The following is a 16,471-nucleotide window of genomic DNA, read 5'->3' on the forward strand; positions in this document are numbered from 1 at the left end:
CCCACTTCATGGGCAGCTCTGGCTGATGGATGTGAAGAACACTTCACAGGCAGGAGAGATGCCAGTATTAGTCACTTCCTGTCCCATGCCCTGGTGCGGTACCGCGGGACAGCCAGGAGCCATCTGTGGGTCACTGGGTGCCAACCAGGGAGCAGGCTGCTAGGGCCAGAGGTGTGGGGCAGGAGGTCCGGCTCTCCAGGAGTCAGGGCTTCACCTGAGCCCAGGGGGCACCTAGACAGTCCCTGTGATGAACATGGAACGGTCCCCACGGTGACCTGTCACAGGTGCTCCGGCTAAATAGTGGAGCTTCAATGCAAATCTGACCATGTTACCCTCCCCAAAAACCCCCCGTGGCTCCTTGTGGCCCCAGGTGAAACCCACACTCCTTAGCCGGATCCCTGACCGCTCCTTGCCTTTCTGCTCTCAGATGTCACCAAAGCCTTCCTTCAAAGAGGCCTCTGCAGACACTGGACTGGCCACCCAAGCTCTTCTTCCTTTACGTCAAACTGTTCAGCCTCGTTTCCCAGCTTCCCTCACTGATGCAGGCAACCGTGTAATTCAGTCGTAGGCAGTAAGATGGTCCCTTCCTCAGTGAAGAGATGGAGCCTAGCAAGGAAACAGTCCCTTTGCTCTTTGGCCTTTTGCTCCTTTCCCTTCCTCCTGCCTGGAACGCGAACACGAGGCCTGGAAGGGCAGCAGCCATATCATGACCATGAGGCAGCAAATATATGGGGACAAGGCTGCACACACAGGACAGTGAAGAGGAGCCAGGACACTTCACCCAGGAGGCATCTGTGAGCCACTACCCAGCCCGACTGCCACCCCAGGCTTGTCGTTGAAATCCCTCACCTGCTTAAGCCATTGTACCGTTTTTTGGTTTTTGGTTTTTTGGCAGCACTGGGATCTGAACTGAGGGCCTCAAGCTTGCTAGGCTTGCTCTACCACTTGGGCCACTTCACCAGCCTTTTTTTGTTTTATTGATTTTCAGGCAGGGTCATGTGTTTTTCTGACCTCAGGGAACCATCCTCCTACCTACGCCTCCCAAGTATTGAGATGGGGTCTCACTACCTTTTTGCCTGGTTGGCCTCAAACCACAAACCCTCGCAATCTCCACCTCCCAATTAGCTTGGATTACAGGCATAAGAACTGCACCTGGCCCTGCAGCATTTCCTTATTTGCACTGAACTTAATGCTAACAGTACACACATCTATCTCACATCCTGTTCCTCCCTGTGTGCCTCACCCCGCTACACTGGTCTCTTTTGACTTTCACCATACTGAGTTCATTTCTGCCTCAGGGCCTTTGCACTGCCTGTAGCTACTAGTGATGCTTCCTTCTCCTTCTGGTCTCACCTCCTCAGAAAGACCTTCCCTTCCACTGCATGGTGTAAACATCTGCCCCAGGCATGTCCATCCCATGACCCTATTCACTTTCACTACCTCCCCTTATCACTATCAGACACTTTCTTCACACTTATTTCTTCATTTGCTTATTACAAATGCGTATACACAGCGCTCAGTAATGCTTATTACACAGCACATAGTAGGCACTCAACAAAGGTTTGCTGAATTAATGAATTCATGTACTAGTCAGTCAGTCCACTCTCTCTACCTATTGTGCTCACTGTCCCTCTCTGCCTGGGAGCTGGAAATTCCTCCCAGGAATGAGGTCCTGACACTCCAGAGCCGGAACCAGGATAGATCTAGGCTGCAGTCGTCACCCCGGGCCTCCAGCACACTTACCAGAGGGTGGCTGACATCTTCCTCTGTTGGATGTCATCTCTTTCCAGGCCAAAAACTCCAAGAGGACTGGGGCTGTCTTCTTTGTTCCCCGCCCCATGGCCAGTGCCTGCCAGCAGTAGATGTGTTTGTTGAATGGATCATTGGGTAGATGGATGGACAGGTAAATGGGTGGATGGATGGATGGATGGATGGGTGGGTGGATGGATGGGTGGGTGGATGGATGGATGGGTGGGTGGATGTGTGGGTGGATGGGTGGATGGGTGTGTGGATGGATGGATGAGTGGGTGGATGGATGGGTGGGTGGATGGGTGGATGGACGGGTGGGTGGGTGGATGGGTGGATGGACGGGTGGGTGGGTGGGTAGATGTGTGGATGGATAGATGGATGGATGGATACCTGGATGGATTGATGGATGGACGGATGGGTGAGTGGGTACATGGATGGATGGATGGGTGGGTGGATGGATGGATGGATGGATGTGTGGGTGGATAGGTGGGTGTGTGGATGGGTGCGTGGATGGATGGATAGGTGAATGGATGGATGGATGGATGTGTGGAAGGATGGATGGATGTGTGGAAGGATGGATGGATAGGTGGGTAGGTAGGTAGATGAATGACAAGGGTGATTTCAATGACTTGACTCACTGTCTCAGCTTGGAAGATCTCAGTCTAGTGGGCAAGGATCACACCAGTTCCCTCTTTTTTCACTCTCTGACCCACTGTTACAAATCCCACCAAATGGGACAGCATGCTATACCCAGTCCAGATCTGCCTCTTGCTGAAGGCAACATTGGTGGCACAGCCCAGGGTCTGGGGGGCTGCTCCTGATCCCCCCTATATCCTTCATTCACCCTCTCCCCTTCATCACATCAGCTTGGCAGCCGAGCAGCCCAATGGCACTGGGGACCACCCCCTTCCAATGCCCTAAGTCTCATTGTGGAGTTTAGTGACAAAAACAAATTCTCCCATGCAGAGAACAAATTCTTCTTCCTAGCTCAGGAAGAGGGAAGGAGCTAGTCACTGAGGCTGGGTGTGGTGGGGCCCTCATGGGCTCTGGGTTCTGGGTCCAGGTGGGGATGCAGGAAGCCCTGGACCCCAACTCTTGAATCCCTCCCCAGTCATCAGCAGAGTGAAGGACACAGCACCAGCTGGCCCAGACAGAGTGCCCTTACTTTGGAAATGAAAAGACCTGAGTTCAAGTCCCAGGTCCGCCACTTACAGCTCTGGGATCATGTGAATGGCAAGAGACTATTTTCCAGTCTCATGGCCTCGCACCCATCTGGGTGTCTGTGGGCGTCTGTAAGCTATATGAGCAACATGGCACTTGGGAGCCATCAACGTCCTCAGCGGGGACAATTGCTCTGGTCCAGGCAGCACAGAGAGGCTGCAATTCAGGGGGGACAGAGGGGACTAACTGCTATATAACACAGAGCCCCCACAAAAGGGGAGAGGCTTGTAGTCCTCCCAGGGAGGACACAGTCACACCGCCCCCACCCCAAGCCACGCTGTCCATGGAGGAAACAACGAGAATCCAAACACACAGGAAATACCACTACCCAGACCCCTCCCTAGTCCCCACGGATACTGATGAAGCCCCTTTTTGTGCCAGGCTCTGCACGCACAGGGTGATCAGGCGCTGCCCCTGCAGCTGCTACAGCCGCGTCCCTCCTGAGACTTCCTACTTTGTACTCAGTGCAAAGGTCCAGTGGCAGGTGCCCCACATGTTGGCTCCTTGAGAGTGCCAGCCTTATTCCACAGGTAAGGATACCAGCTGTGCATCCATGCCATCCCCAGCTTTCTTCCACAGGTGCAAATGTACTCAGATAAAAATATTCACCTCCCAGGATCGAAGTTCAAGGCCATCTCAGGTAAAAAGTTAGTGAAACCCCATCTCAGTCAACAAGCCAGTCACAGTGGTCCACACCCAGAGTCCATAGGAAGGGGGATCAAGGTTCCAGGCAGACTCCAGGCCAAAACGAGAGGCCCTACCTGAAAAACAACTAAAAAGGAAAAAATTCCACCTCCCAGACTCATTTGTAGTTAGCTGGGCCACTTGGCCCAATTCTGGTCATGAAATGAAATCAGGAGTCTCCTGCTGGGAACATCCAGGCAATCAAATCAAATGTTTTTCTGATAAAAAGAGGAACTTGCCTGGCACGGGCCTTTTGTCCTTTGCCCTTCACCTTTCCCCAATCTTCCCCCCACCGATTTTCCTGCTAGGAATGCTATCATGATACCTGGAGGTGAAGCAGCCATTTTGTGCCATAAGGATGAAAGCTATGTGCTAGGGAAGCCAGAAGGACATCTGTACCAGCCCTGACTGCCTCCCACAGGACTGTCTGTGCTTCCTGTTTAAGCCATCATGGTTACGGTTCCGTGACTTGCAACTAACTGCAAATCCTGCGTCATCACCAGGCCACCTCGGAACCTCCAGGGTGCGACGCAGACGGCCCTGCCCGGAGCAGGGGAGAATGGATGGATGAAGCAGCCCCAGATGCTAGGACCTGAACAGCACACTCAGCCCGAAAGGACAGAGAGCTGGACAATGTCTTCGGACCTCGGAGACCTGGGCTCCTCCCAAGGTCATGCTGTGTGACCCTGAGTAATTTTCTTCCCCTCTCTGGACCTCAGTTTTCCTACCTGGAAAATTATTGTGTGGGACTTGGTGGTCTTTGAAGTGGGTCGGTGGGGGAGGAAGGAGGCTCCCCTCATCTTCAAGTTCAGATTCCCCCGAGGGGTGATAAGGAAGAAACTAGTGGCTTAGTATCTGGGCAGAGCTAGAACTGGTCAGGTTAAGCCACGTGTCATCTCTGTGACTCTTCATGGCACCCAGAAAATGGGTGAAAATGAGGAAACCAAGGCTGGAGGGAGGGCTAAAGAACATGGCCTAACTTACAGGTGAGCCAGTGGCAGAACCAGGAGAAAGCTGATGTGCTGAGCCCAGACTTCTGTTACCACCAATATGGGGGATGAAGTCAGCTTCCAAGACCCCAGGGGAAATGCAAGAGGTGATCCCAGGACCAGACCACCACATCCCCTCCCAGGAAAGCTGGCCACCAAGGGAGACAAAGGCTGGAAGGACAAGCAGACAGTGTGGACCCAGCCCCATGGAACGTGTGCAAAGCAGGGAAATGTGGAACCACAGGGTAGGCTGGGGCTCTGACGGGACACCCAGGAAGGCTCCCCTGAAGGAGGGGGCATTTGAAGTGGTGGGACAGGGCAGGGGACGGTCTTCCATGCACATAGAACCCAGGGAGAGCAGAGTCCTCCTGAAGGTGGGGAGGCCAACTGGAGACAGCTGGCCCTTGACTCTGTCTCCCCCGTCAGACTGTGCACTCCTCCTCTTCCTCGGAGCTTGGCATAGGCTGGGTTGGGGAGGCAGTGGCTGAATTCCCACCAGGATGGATGGGACAGCCAGGAGGCAGGAGGAGACTTATCAAGTCGCAGACAACTTGGCTGAGCAGGGACAGAGGCAGGGCTCTTGGAGGGGCTATGTAGCCTCCAAGTTGACTGCTTCCCTGGGGAACCCACCTCTCCTCCTTCTGGAAGCTCCAGAGGGTCCCCAGCCACTCTGGAGGCAGGAAATGCACTGGAAAGGAGAGAGGGGAGGCGGTTAACACAAGTCTGGGTCAACGTGACCTTGCCCTTCTTCCCAGGGCTCTGCCAGATTAACAGATCTTAACTCCTAACCTCCGCATGACTCGGTCTGCTTGCCTGGAAAATGGGCACAGCATGAGGAAGTGTCTGGCACAGTCACCGTCCTGTAATTCCACAAGCTCCACGGAATGGCAGGCCTCAGCCACGGCAGACCAGGAACCGGCCTGGAGACTTCAAGAAAAGTTCAAGATGACCAAAGAGTCTTTCAGTATTTCCCAGATCACTTTTAAATGCAAATTTTATCACAAAAAGGACAGCCACTGCAGCAACTAGCCAGAAACCCCAAAATCGGCAGGGTCACAGATGAATTAATGGCTTCTTCCACTCAAAGCCCCGTTTGCAGCCTTCAATCATGTTTGTCATCGTGGAAGCTGCGGGATCCACCGACAAAACCACAGTCATCACCAGAGCTGAAGTCACAGCAGGGACAGACACCAGCTGGGCTGGACCTGGGGATGTTCTCTTAAGACCAACGCACTGCACGGAGCTCCCCGAGGAGCAGGTGGGAGCAGCTACCAACAGGTGGGCTGTAGGAACTTGGCTATTTGGAGCTGTCGAAACCTTGTATTGAGCCAGGTGCTGTGGCCCTCACCTGTCATCCCAGCTACTTAGGAAGTGGAGATCAGGAGGGTCCTTGTCCAGGCTGGCAGGGGCGTAGAAAAGCGAGACCCTACTAGAAAAATAACTAAGTCAAAAAGGGCTGGGGGTGTGGCCCAGGTGGAAGAGCGCCAGCCTGTCAAGTGCAAGGCCCTGAATTCAAAACCCAGTACCAAAAACCTTTTTTGCACTTTTGAGAATAGAAATCCCATAGAACATCTAAATAATGATCAAAAACCAGGCACAGGTAGCTCACACCTGTGATCCCAGCTACTCGGGAGGCAGAAATCAGGAGGATCGCAGTTCAAAGCCAGCCAGGGCAAATAGTTCCACAAGACCCTATCTCAAAAAACCCTTCACAAAAAAAAGTGCTGACAGAGTGGCTCAAGTGGGAGAGCATCTGCCTAGCAAGTGTGAGGTCCTGAGTTAAAACACCAGTACCACCAAAAAAAAAAAAATCTCTGAGAACCACAGAGAATCCTCCCTCCCCATTCTCTTCTCATCACTGGCTATATTTTCCTAAGGTCTCCAGAGAAGCACTGGCTGGAGACTATAAGGAGAACAGAACTTTAGACCCTGGCTTTTCCACTCAGTAGATACATGACCGTAGTCAACTCACTTAACATTCATGTAGCAATCAGCTTTTGCTGGGTAACAAACAGCCCCAAACTCTTAGAGACTTCCCTCAGAGACATTCCTTCTCACCACCATTGATCTGTAGGTCGACCGCACCTGGGCTGTGCCAGGCTGGGCTCAACTCAAGTGCTTCATTTCTGGTTGTGGATCCACTCCAGGCTGAGGGGTGGGCTCAAGTTTGCTCCCACTGTCTCCATGTTCTTTTAGGACCAGAAGCTAAGAGGAATCCATTTTGTCAGGACAGATCACCAATGAAGTAGACCAAAAATGCATCAGACTTTCAGGGCCTCCTGAGATGTGTGGTGTCTTTTTACCCACAGTTCGTTGGCCAAAGCAAGTGATACAGCCAAGGCCAAAGTCAGTGAGAAAGAGTACCTGATTCTGCCCAAAGGGAAATAAAAAACTGTTGACCAATAATCCAGTCTACCACACTTTCTGAGCATCTGTTTTCCTGCCCGTAAATTGGGATTCATGAAAATGCCCAGATTATAGTACTCCAATGGCCCCTGAGCCCCATGCTGGTGAATGTCAGGCCTGTGACATGTCCTCTGCTGTGCAGTAGGGGACGGGGTCACCAGTCCTGGGGCGGGAGGATGGGAGGGTGTAGCTATTGCATCCAACAATAGGTCCTTGCTGGGGAGGAGCTGTAACCTGCCTAGGGAGTCCACTGCCGAGTCCACCACCCATGCACTCTTGTTAACAAGCAAATTTCCTTACTCACAACCCAAAATTGCTTAAGCACCACTAAAAAATTAGAGACAGGCCCCCAGGCCTCTCTGGTGCCATAAGCCAGGCCAGCATGGCATGTGATCAGTCATGAGCTCACTCCATCCATGCCTGACTCCCTCTGGCCTGAGACTCCCTGGTGGGCGCTGGCCCAGAACACAGAGAAGGAGCTGCTCTTGGGTTGGTTCAGGACCCGCCCCTCCAGCCCACCTGCGAGGAGGCCACAGGCTGCAGGAAAGTGGGGTGCTTAGCTTTCGGGTTTTGGGCGACCCTCAGGGGCCAGCCACTTCGGCCATTGTAAATCTCATGGAGCTGGAGGCTTTCTGCTCCCCAGTCCCCTGAGAAATGGGTTGGTGGCCACCTCCTAGATGGGACGTGGGCTCTGGAGTTGGGCAGCCAATGAGAGGGTCTATAAAAGCTTTGGGTTGTCAGTCTGACAAATACCTAAACCAGGAGCATACTCCATTCCCTTCCCTTCTTGTGGCCCCAACACTGACTGTGCCACCATACCCAGTGGGGACGGAACATGTCACTCAGTGTGCAGTGACGAGGGATGTTGGGTGACATGCCTGCCTTATAAATGATATCTAGTCCAATAAGGAAAATCCCCAGCCCTGTCAAACCTCAGGTGTCATTGATGGCAAGTCACTTTCTAATTTCCCAGGACACAAGTGCCTTAGCATAGGTCAAATGCAGTGTGTGATATCACTGGTGAGAAGCCAAGCTGTACGTCATAGAATTACATGCCGTCTGATCTCATTACCTCGGAAAGCTTTGTCTCCCTGAAGATACCACAGCCCTCCTCTCATGTGTCCTGTAAAGAGTTTCAGACTTCGTAACACTCAGCCAATATCTGTTGATGGGAAGTGAATCAATCCACCCCTCCAATCATCAAAGAATCAATGAAAGAACCAACGATAATGGTGCTCACTGATGCAAGAACTATGACCACTGCTAGGGAAGAGCAAGACTGGCTAAATGGATTTTCTTAAGATGATCTTTTGGCCAGATGCGGTGGTAGACACCTATAATACCAGCTACTCAGGAGTCAGAGGTAAGGGGATCATGGTCCAAGGCCAGCTGGGCAAAAGTGAGACCATACCTGAAAAGCAACCCAAAAAAGCACAAGGACTGAGGGTGGCTCAAGTACCACCACCAAAAAAAGAGGGACCCCCATGCTTAACTAAATTTAAAATATATTTTTGTGCACATCTGATGGGTACAAAACTAAAACAGTCATTCACCAAATCCTTTCACAAGGACAACGTTTGTTTGCTGAGCTAAGAGCTGATCCATCTATCATTTGCCAAGGAGTAAGAATGCTGCTTACTCCTTTGCAGCTAGTTGGAACCACGTGACCCCGTGCTGGCCACAGACTTGTGGCCCTGCCTTCAAGGAATTTATAGTCCAATAGGGGAGACAGACAGACAGACCCGCAAAAAAAAAAATTCCAGCTGGGGGCTGGTGCCTCATGCCTGTAATCCTAGCTACTTGGGAGGCTGAGATCTGGAGGTCTGATGTTCAACAAGGCGAGCCTGGGAAAATAGTGTGTAAGACCCCTTCTCCAAAATAACTAGAGCAAAATGGACTAGAGGTGTGGCTCAAGCAGTAGAGTTCCTGTTCTGCAAGCACAAAGCTCAGTCCCACCAAAAACACAAAAAGTTTCCACAGTCACAGGCTAAGCGCCCTCTGCCAACATCAGCTAGGAACATGTTAGCTTATTTTTGTCATCCACAGAGAAGCAGTCAAGGTGCCTCTTTTGCATCCTTCAAGGCCTTTATGTCCATGACAAAGCTGCATCTTCACTGAGCTGGGTCATTTACCTCCTGAGCACATAATTTCCCAGCCTCCCTTGCAGCTAGGTGGAACCATGTGACCCTGTGCTGGCCAATGGAAGGAAGGAATGCTGATTAGGGCTGGGAATAAAATGTCTGCCTCACTCATCTGCACACTCTCTCATATCCCAGCCACACTGGCCAGTCTGAAAGCTAGAAATCCTGGGACAATAAAAGCCACACAATGAGAGGAGCCTAAAGAATGATGTCTGGCTTGTATTCAATGTGGCATGAAAAGGAAATACACTTTTACAGACTGAAAACATGGAGAGTGGGACTTTTTTTTTTTTTTTTTTGGTGGGACTGGGGTTTGAACTAGGGGCTTTGCACTTGCAAAGCAGGTGTTCTACTGCTTGAGCCACACCTCCAGTCCATTTTGTTCTAGCTATTTTTAAAATAGGGTCTCTTGAACTATTTGCCCAAGTTGGCCTCGAATGGTGATCCTCCTAATCTCAGCCTCCCAAGTAGCTAAGATTACAGGCATGAGCCACCAGTGGCTGGCTTCTGGTATTTGTTACTGCAGCAAACCACAGCCCAACTCACACAAACTCTTCTAAAACCACTCCATTTTCTTACGAATGAGGCAAAGGAGTAAAGATGTCCTCACTGCCAAGCAGGAAAACTAGGAACTGAGGAAAGACCCTCTCACAAGAAACCACAAAGGGGAGACTCCCAGCCTGGAGTTCACAAGACATCCATGAGCCTCAGTTCTTGGGGTCTCAGACACTACCTTCTACCCGACAAATGCCTCCCCAGTTGTCAGGGTTAAAAGGTTTAGCTCTGGAGGCAAACCAATCTAGAGTCCAGGCATGGAAGCTCTCTGAGCCTCAACTTCCTCTTCTGTGGAATGGGCATGATAATAAAAGCACCTCAGTCTCACGTGTATTTGATGCTGATCTGAAGAGCTGGGTTCTAGTTCATGGTAAGTGTACAGTAAATAAGCTGGGAAGAGGACACGGGGTTGTCACACAGGCTACAAGACCACATCCTGAAGTCAGGACTGGGGAAAGGCATAGCCCAAAACAAACAAACGGCTAGGCTCCACTGTCCGACCGTACGTCTGTCCTCACTTCTCCTCTCCGGGGCCACAGAAATTCCTGCCCTCATTCACACCCCTCCTGAGGTTAGAGCTGCATTCTGGGCACCACACTAGCCCTCGAGGGTATGTACGCATGTGTGTGTGTGTGAGAGAGACAGAGAGAGAGAGAGAGAGAGAAACAGAGATAGATGGGGCAGGCACTGCGGAGTGTACGGGAAGCCCAGCTTCAAGGACAGCATGCATCCTGTCCCCGCTCCTCCACTCCCTGGCAGGAAGACCATGCTAGAACATCTTCCTGTCCCCATCTGCGTGACAAAGATGATGATGGTGCCTGAGCCCCAAAGGGCTAGGTGGGCTCACGGAGGACATGGTGTGGGGGCCCTGTACAGGGGCCAGAGCTGAAGTCTGCCTTGTCCCTAACTTTGTTGTTTGGTTTTGTCTTTTTAATTAACCAAGAATAGAAAGGAGCTTGGGAGAGGAATTGAGGACAGAGGAATGGAACTCACCGAGAGCTCTCTCGCTCTCCTCTCTCTCTCATACACACATACTTGAGAAATGAGTTTTTGAGAAATGCTCTCAAAACAAAAACAAAAACTCTGCTTTGTGCTGTGGATCCAGCATTAAAAATTCACCAGTGCAGGAAACGGGGGTGAGAGGCAGCCTGAACTCAGCATGCTGCTGGGAAGTTGAGCCCAGGATGGGAGAGGGCAGCGGGAGGACCAGGCATGGGGACCTCTGCCCAGTGGTCTGGGAGGCTCTGTGGTCCCTCCCTCCAGCTGGGCTTGCTTCCTTTATCACCTCATAGCAGTCTTTTTTTTTTTTTTTGAGACAGGGTCTTGCTGTGTAGCACAGGTTGGCCTTGAGTTCAAGATCCTCCTGCCTGGCTTCCTGAGTGCTGGGATTACAGGCATGCACCACCGTGCCCAGCTTTCTCATAGCCATCCTGTTTGTTTCCCCACTTACTTATTTTCTGTTTTCATCTGGAATGTAAGAAAGGTGCATGAGGACAGCAATTGCCATAGTTTTAGTTCTCGGTGTACCAGAGCAGGGTACACAGTAGGCATTTATTATTTGTGAAAGAATGAAAGATGTGCCAATTAATTAGCAAAGGAATGAATGGGCAAAAGAGCAAGGTGAAGGATAGCTGGTCAAGAATAGATGAAGATGAGGACAGATACAGTGGCTCATACCTATAATCCCAGCTGATCTCTGCCTCCTGGATCATGGCAGGAAAAAAGTTATTGAGACCCCTATCTTAACAAAACAAGTCAGGCTTGTTTTTCACAACTGTAGTCCCAGAAGGTAGGAGGATTACAGTCTGAGGCAAAAACCACAAGGCTGTATCTAAAAAATAATTAAGGCAAAAAAGGCTGGAGGCATGGCTCAGGTGGTAGAATGCCTGCCTAGCAAGCACAAGGTCCTGAGTTCAAACCCCAGAACCGCCAACAAGAAAGAAAGAAAAAAAAAAAAAAAAGCTCAGATCTGAGGTGGCCAGAGGATGTGTGGCCCCCCATAGTAAGCTCCACATCTGTGAGCCTCAGTTTACTCAGTTCTCAGTTGGGGGGTCAGAGCACTGCCCACCTCATTCAACTATTTTGAGAATCAGTGAAAAGTGGTTCACACTAAACATAGCCCTGCCACAGTGGTGTCTGGAGTTTTTCTCATGGAGCAGGGGGGTGGGAGCAGCAGACTATATGTTCACCAGCCCCACCACTCAAATACAAATAAAAATCTAAGATTCAGTTCTTAAGATCCAAGGAGCTTCTCGCTCCTTAAAAACTCCCAGCAGAGCGACAGGGGACAAAGGTCTGTACTAAGTGAGTTATAAAAACAACTCTGAGCCAGGATCGCTGAGCTGCCCCTTCACACACCCACTCTCCCCTCCACCAGGCCAGCCAGGGTTAACTCTGGCCTTCCCGGGCGCAGCTTCCAGCAGCTATGAAAAAGAGGAAGGGGGTCCCTTGTCACTGATTCCTTCTCCACATCATCCTCCCCCCAACTTCCAGTCCTTCAGTGCTTAGGGGACTGCCTGGAGGGAGGTAACAAATGAGGAAACTGAGGCACCAGAGGGTGACATGTGTTATCTAGGGTGAACAGGGCAGTCTGAGGCTAGGACCCACTCTTCTGGCTCCCAGTCTATCTGTTAGACCACCCAGGTGTCCAAGTCACTGTGGCTAAGCTCGTGCAGGCATCACTAACCGAAATGCCAAAGCCCCTCGCACTCAGAGCTCCAGGCAGACAACAGCAGTCAATCCGACCGGGCCTTGGAGATTAAAGGGATCCCTCAAAGACTCTGAGAGCTGCTGGCGCCTGCGCGTGGGCCAGCCCAGGTTACTGAATGAGCAAGCGAGTGAATGAATGAACACACACATCCAGCCCCTGCCCGGTGCACAGCGGCCAGAGGTAAGAGGCCAGCGCTCTCATCCGCACTGTGTGCCTGCCATCGTCAAGTCCAGATCACCCAAAAGACCAAGGAGCCAGAGCAGTGGGGCCTCCTTTCCTCTTCCACTACTCAAAGTCACTTCTCCCTCCGTGTTGAGTGACCCAAGGCAAGTCACTTCCCTGTGCCTCAGTTGCTTCACTGGCGCTGTCTCAAAGACTAGTTCTGGATTCAGAGCTCACCCGTGCCAGCAAAAGCAAGAACTTGGCAGAGCCGAGCCACTGTCAATCTTTCTCACTGCACTGAAGGCCTGTGAAGACAGACCCCGATGTCTTTCTGGCACTGGGCCTCCTGCCAGGACAATGCCAGGCAACATAGATGCTGGTAGGTCATTAACTCCACCTGGCAGTGATGGCGTTCCGCAATGTGGGCTCTGCCTTAGCTCTGGGACCCCAGCCTTGTTCCCAGTGGCCCCTGACCACAGGACGACTTTCCTGGGGTGCAGCTTAGAACTCCTGCCCCCAAGCACCACTGGCCTCGGAGGGGCCTCAGCAGGGACCCCGGCATGGGCCATGCTCTGTTGCCCAAAGCTCAGGGTCCCTGTCACCAGGGAACAAGCCACAGAGATAGGGACAGCTAGAGACTGGACTTGGAGGGAAACATCAGGTTCCAGTATGCCCAGAGCATACTCTCCTCTCTGGACCTCAGTTTACCCATCTGGAAATTGGGGAAGAGGGGAGTCTGTTGTCTAGGGCCTTCTAACCCTAATAATGCCTTCTGTACATTAATCTGTTTACTTACCCCACAGGTATTGAGCACTTACTGTATACCAGGCCCTTCACTGGACTCCTTGCTGATGTCTGCAGAAGGTCCCTCCCTTCCTTGGTCTCCATTCTGGCTTCCCACAGGAAGCTTCCTGCAACAGCTCTGGGGTCCCTTCTGGTACCCCTCTGACCACGTCCTTCAAATTGCAGACTTACCACTCCACGTCATCCATTTACTTTCGCTGTCTCCTTCCCTCTGCATCATGGCCTCATGGATGAGAATCACATTTTGTTTGCTTATCCATTCCCAGAGGAAGATTCTGGAACTATCTCTCAGGTGAATGGACGCATCAACGAATACATGAAGTCCAAAATCTCTCTCCTCCTCCTCCCAGCACAATGCCTGGAAGCTTTTAGCTTCTGCATGTGCTTCCCCAAAACTGTCCCTGAGGGATCAGGGGACAAATCCCACTGCTGACCCAGCCCCTTCCTGGTCACATCACTGCCTCCAAACCTGGCTGGTGTCTGCAGGTGTCCTTGTGTTTCAAGGTGTAAGTGCTCTGATGTGGGGCTGGCACCACCTGGAGTTTGACCCAAACCCAGGTCCCCAGCAGTCCGTGCCCTGCCGCAAGCTGTCCCAGCAGACACTTGGCAAACACTGAGGCATTACTCACCTTCCTCCAGGGAGTGGCGACTCAAGCCAGATGTAATCTCCCCAGCTCCAGGGGAAAGGTAAGTACCCTAGCCTCACTCAGGTGCCCAGACAAAAAAGTCCAGCCCTTCATCCCAAGAAACCTCCTCTTGATCAGGGTCCCCCTTCCCAGGGTGCAGATCACAGGTCCCACCTCCACGTGCACACCCACATGTGCACATGCTCACACGCACACGCATGCACGCCCTACCCTGAACCACTGCACACCCAAGCAGAGGCCTCGAGTGCAACTCACCCACTCTGCAAACATTCGTGAATTCCTATTGCGTGACCCCCAGCACACTGCACTCAGTGGTCCCCACATAGCTCAGCTGTCCCAATGCCTCCTTCTGCGGGTGTTTTCTTACAACAGCTGTGACTATTCCCCTGCCCAGGCCACCCCAAAAAAAGATCAAGGAGTTTTATTAAGCTAGACAACTGCTTAGCCGTCCCCCAAACCACCCCTCAATTCTTGAGAAGGAAGAGAGACTGGGGGAGTGTGTGTTGCAGACAAGAAGGCCCAGAGAGGGAGGCCACATGGATGGGGCTGACCACTTACTTCACAGCTGGCCCCCCAGGAATAAAGGGGCCTTAAAACAATTTAAAACTGGCTTGCCGTGGTGGCTCACACCTGCATCTCAGCCACTTGGGAGACAGAGATGGGTAGAATTGCAGTTCAAGGCCAGCCCAGGCAAAAAGTTACTAAGGGCCGCTCCCCCTACCCATCTCAACCAAGAAGGTGAGCATGGTAGTGTGTGTCTATACTTTCAACTACTCAAGAGGTAGTAGGTAGAAAGCCACCCTCAAGCAAAAAGGGGGGGCTCTATCTGAAAAATAACTGTAGCAAAAAAGGGCCTGGGGCAGGGGAACCTGCCTGGCAATTGGAAGGCTCTGAGTTCACACACCAGTATGCCCACAAAACAACAACAACAACTCTCAAAGCTCATCTTTCAGCAGTGGTTGGGTGGGCCGGTCCTGGCTTCCCATCCACCATCCACATCCATCCCCATGCTGATTCCCCAGCTGGGTCCCCAGTTAAATCAAGGTCATTTTCACCATGAGCTGAGCTGGGAGGACAGGACTTGGCTCCACTGACAGCAGAAGCTCTTTCCTGGGACTCTGCAGAGTGGGGTCAAATTCTGACTCAACCCTGCCTGGTTATGTGACCTTGAGTCTCAGTGTACCTGATAAATATCAGACAAGGACAGAATGAAGGCTTGAAATACATGGTGGGTCCCAGACTTGCCTGGTGCAGTTGGAGACTCACAGCTGGAAAGCTGATAAGAGGCCCCACTTCTCTCCTTATGCTGTGCTAATGGCTCAAAGGTGTGTCTTTGAAGTGGACATCAGAGAAGGGGGTGGTTTCTGTGGTTTCATTCCCACAGGTATTATTGCCTGAGAGGGTTCCACAGCCCTGGGTGTCCCTATCACATCACCAATAGGATGTAAGTAAAATGGCCTTGCTCTGAGGTCTGCTGACATCCCATTTAATTCCGGATTCTCTTCTAGGGGCCAGGCAGAGGTGCTACTAATTCCAGCAGCTCAGACCAATTAGAAGGTTCTCAGAAGACAGGAAAGGACAAAGCGGTGCACCCACACAAGACCCTTGTGCTGTCAGTACCCAAGATTTCCCATCTGAAAAATGGGTAAACACCCCCTGGGCATCTGGCACTTCAAAGGTGCTGGAAATTTAAGAAAAGTCTTAGGGCTGAAAGGGGACCCTGACACAGTGGCGGGGAGAGAAGGGTGTCTCCTGACTCACCTCAAGAGACCAAGGAGATGTTGAGGGGGCCCAAAGAAAGAGGGGGGGACTCAGAAGAACCCTGGAGAGCAGGTGAAACAGCAGGACATCTGCTGAGTGGCCTCCCCACCCCAGCCCCACAATGTCCCCCCAACTCAAGGTGTCTGTGGAGCCTGTTTGTCCTTCAAGTGCCCACCACTAGGTTGTTCCTCAGGAAGACTCCTGACTACTTCGAGAAGCTTGGAGAGCTGTGTGTGCAGCCCCTCTGGCACTTTGGAGTCGTCCCCACACACACACCCCCACCCCCGCACACACAAAGCCAACAGTCACCCCCAGGATTTGGCAATCCAGTACTTCTTTTCTGCTATCTGTCCCCAACTGGGAGAAGGTGGCACATGGAGAGTTCAGGATAAGGACCATGCCCACAGAAGTTAAGCTGGTGAGTTCCTAAGCCCAGAGTCCTGGCCAAGTCCTCGGTCTGCCCCCCAGCCCCACCCCAGCTGTGTAATGCCCTAAGTCACTCCACTCCTTGGGTCTCGACCCCTGATTCCCAACGCTAGAACACGGAATCAAGACCCTTCCAGAAGAGGCTGTCCCATGCCTGGCACACAACAGGCCCTATTGTCATTATTATTTGTTAGGCAGGAAAGCGGAGGTCTTCCA

The 16,471-nt window shown here is 51.9% G+C and overlaps 1 long non-coding RNA gene across 1 annotated transcript; it reads right to left on the reverse strand.

Annotated features, from left to right (window-relative positions):
* Nucleotides 1-371: 371 nt before the first annotated feature.
* Nucleotides 372-4,311, reverse strand: LOC141415611 (uncharacterized). The gene is made up of 3 exons (XR_012440612.1): nucleotides 3,580-4,311; nucleotides 1,744-1,849; nucleotides 372-606 (listed from the first exon to the last, which is right to left on the reverse strand). It is a non-coding gene; the product is annotated as an uncharacterized lncRNA (long non-coding RNA).
* Nucleotides 4,312-16,471: the final 12,160 nt, after the last annotated feature.

The sequence above is a fragment of the Castor canadensis genome, chromosome 13 (genome assembly GCF_047511655.1).
Source record: "Castor canadensis chromosome 13, mCasCan1.hap1v2, whole genome shotgun sequence".
Classification (NCBI taxonomy): Eukaryota; Metazoa; Chordata; class Mammalia; order Rodentia; family Castoridae; genus Castor; species Castor canadensis.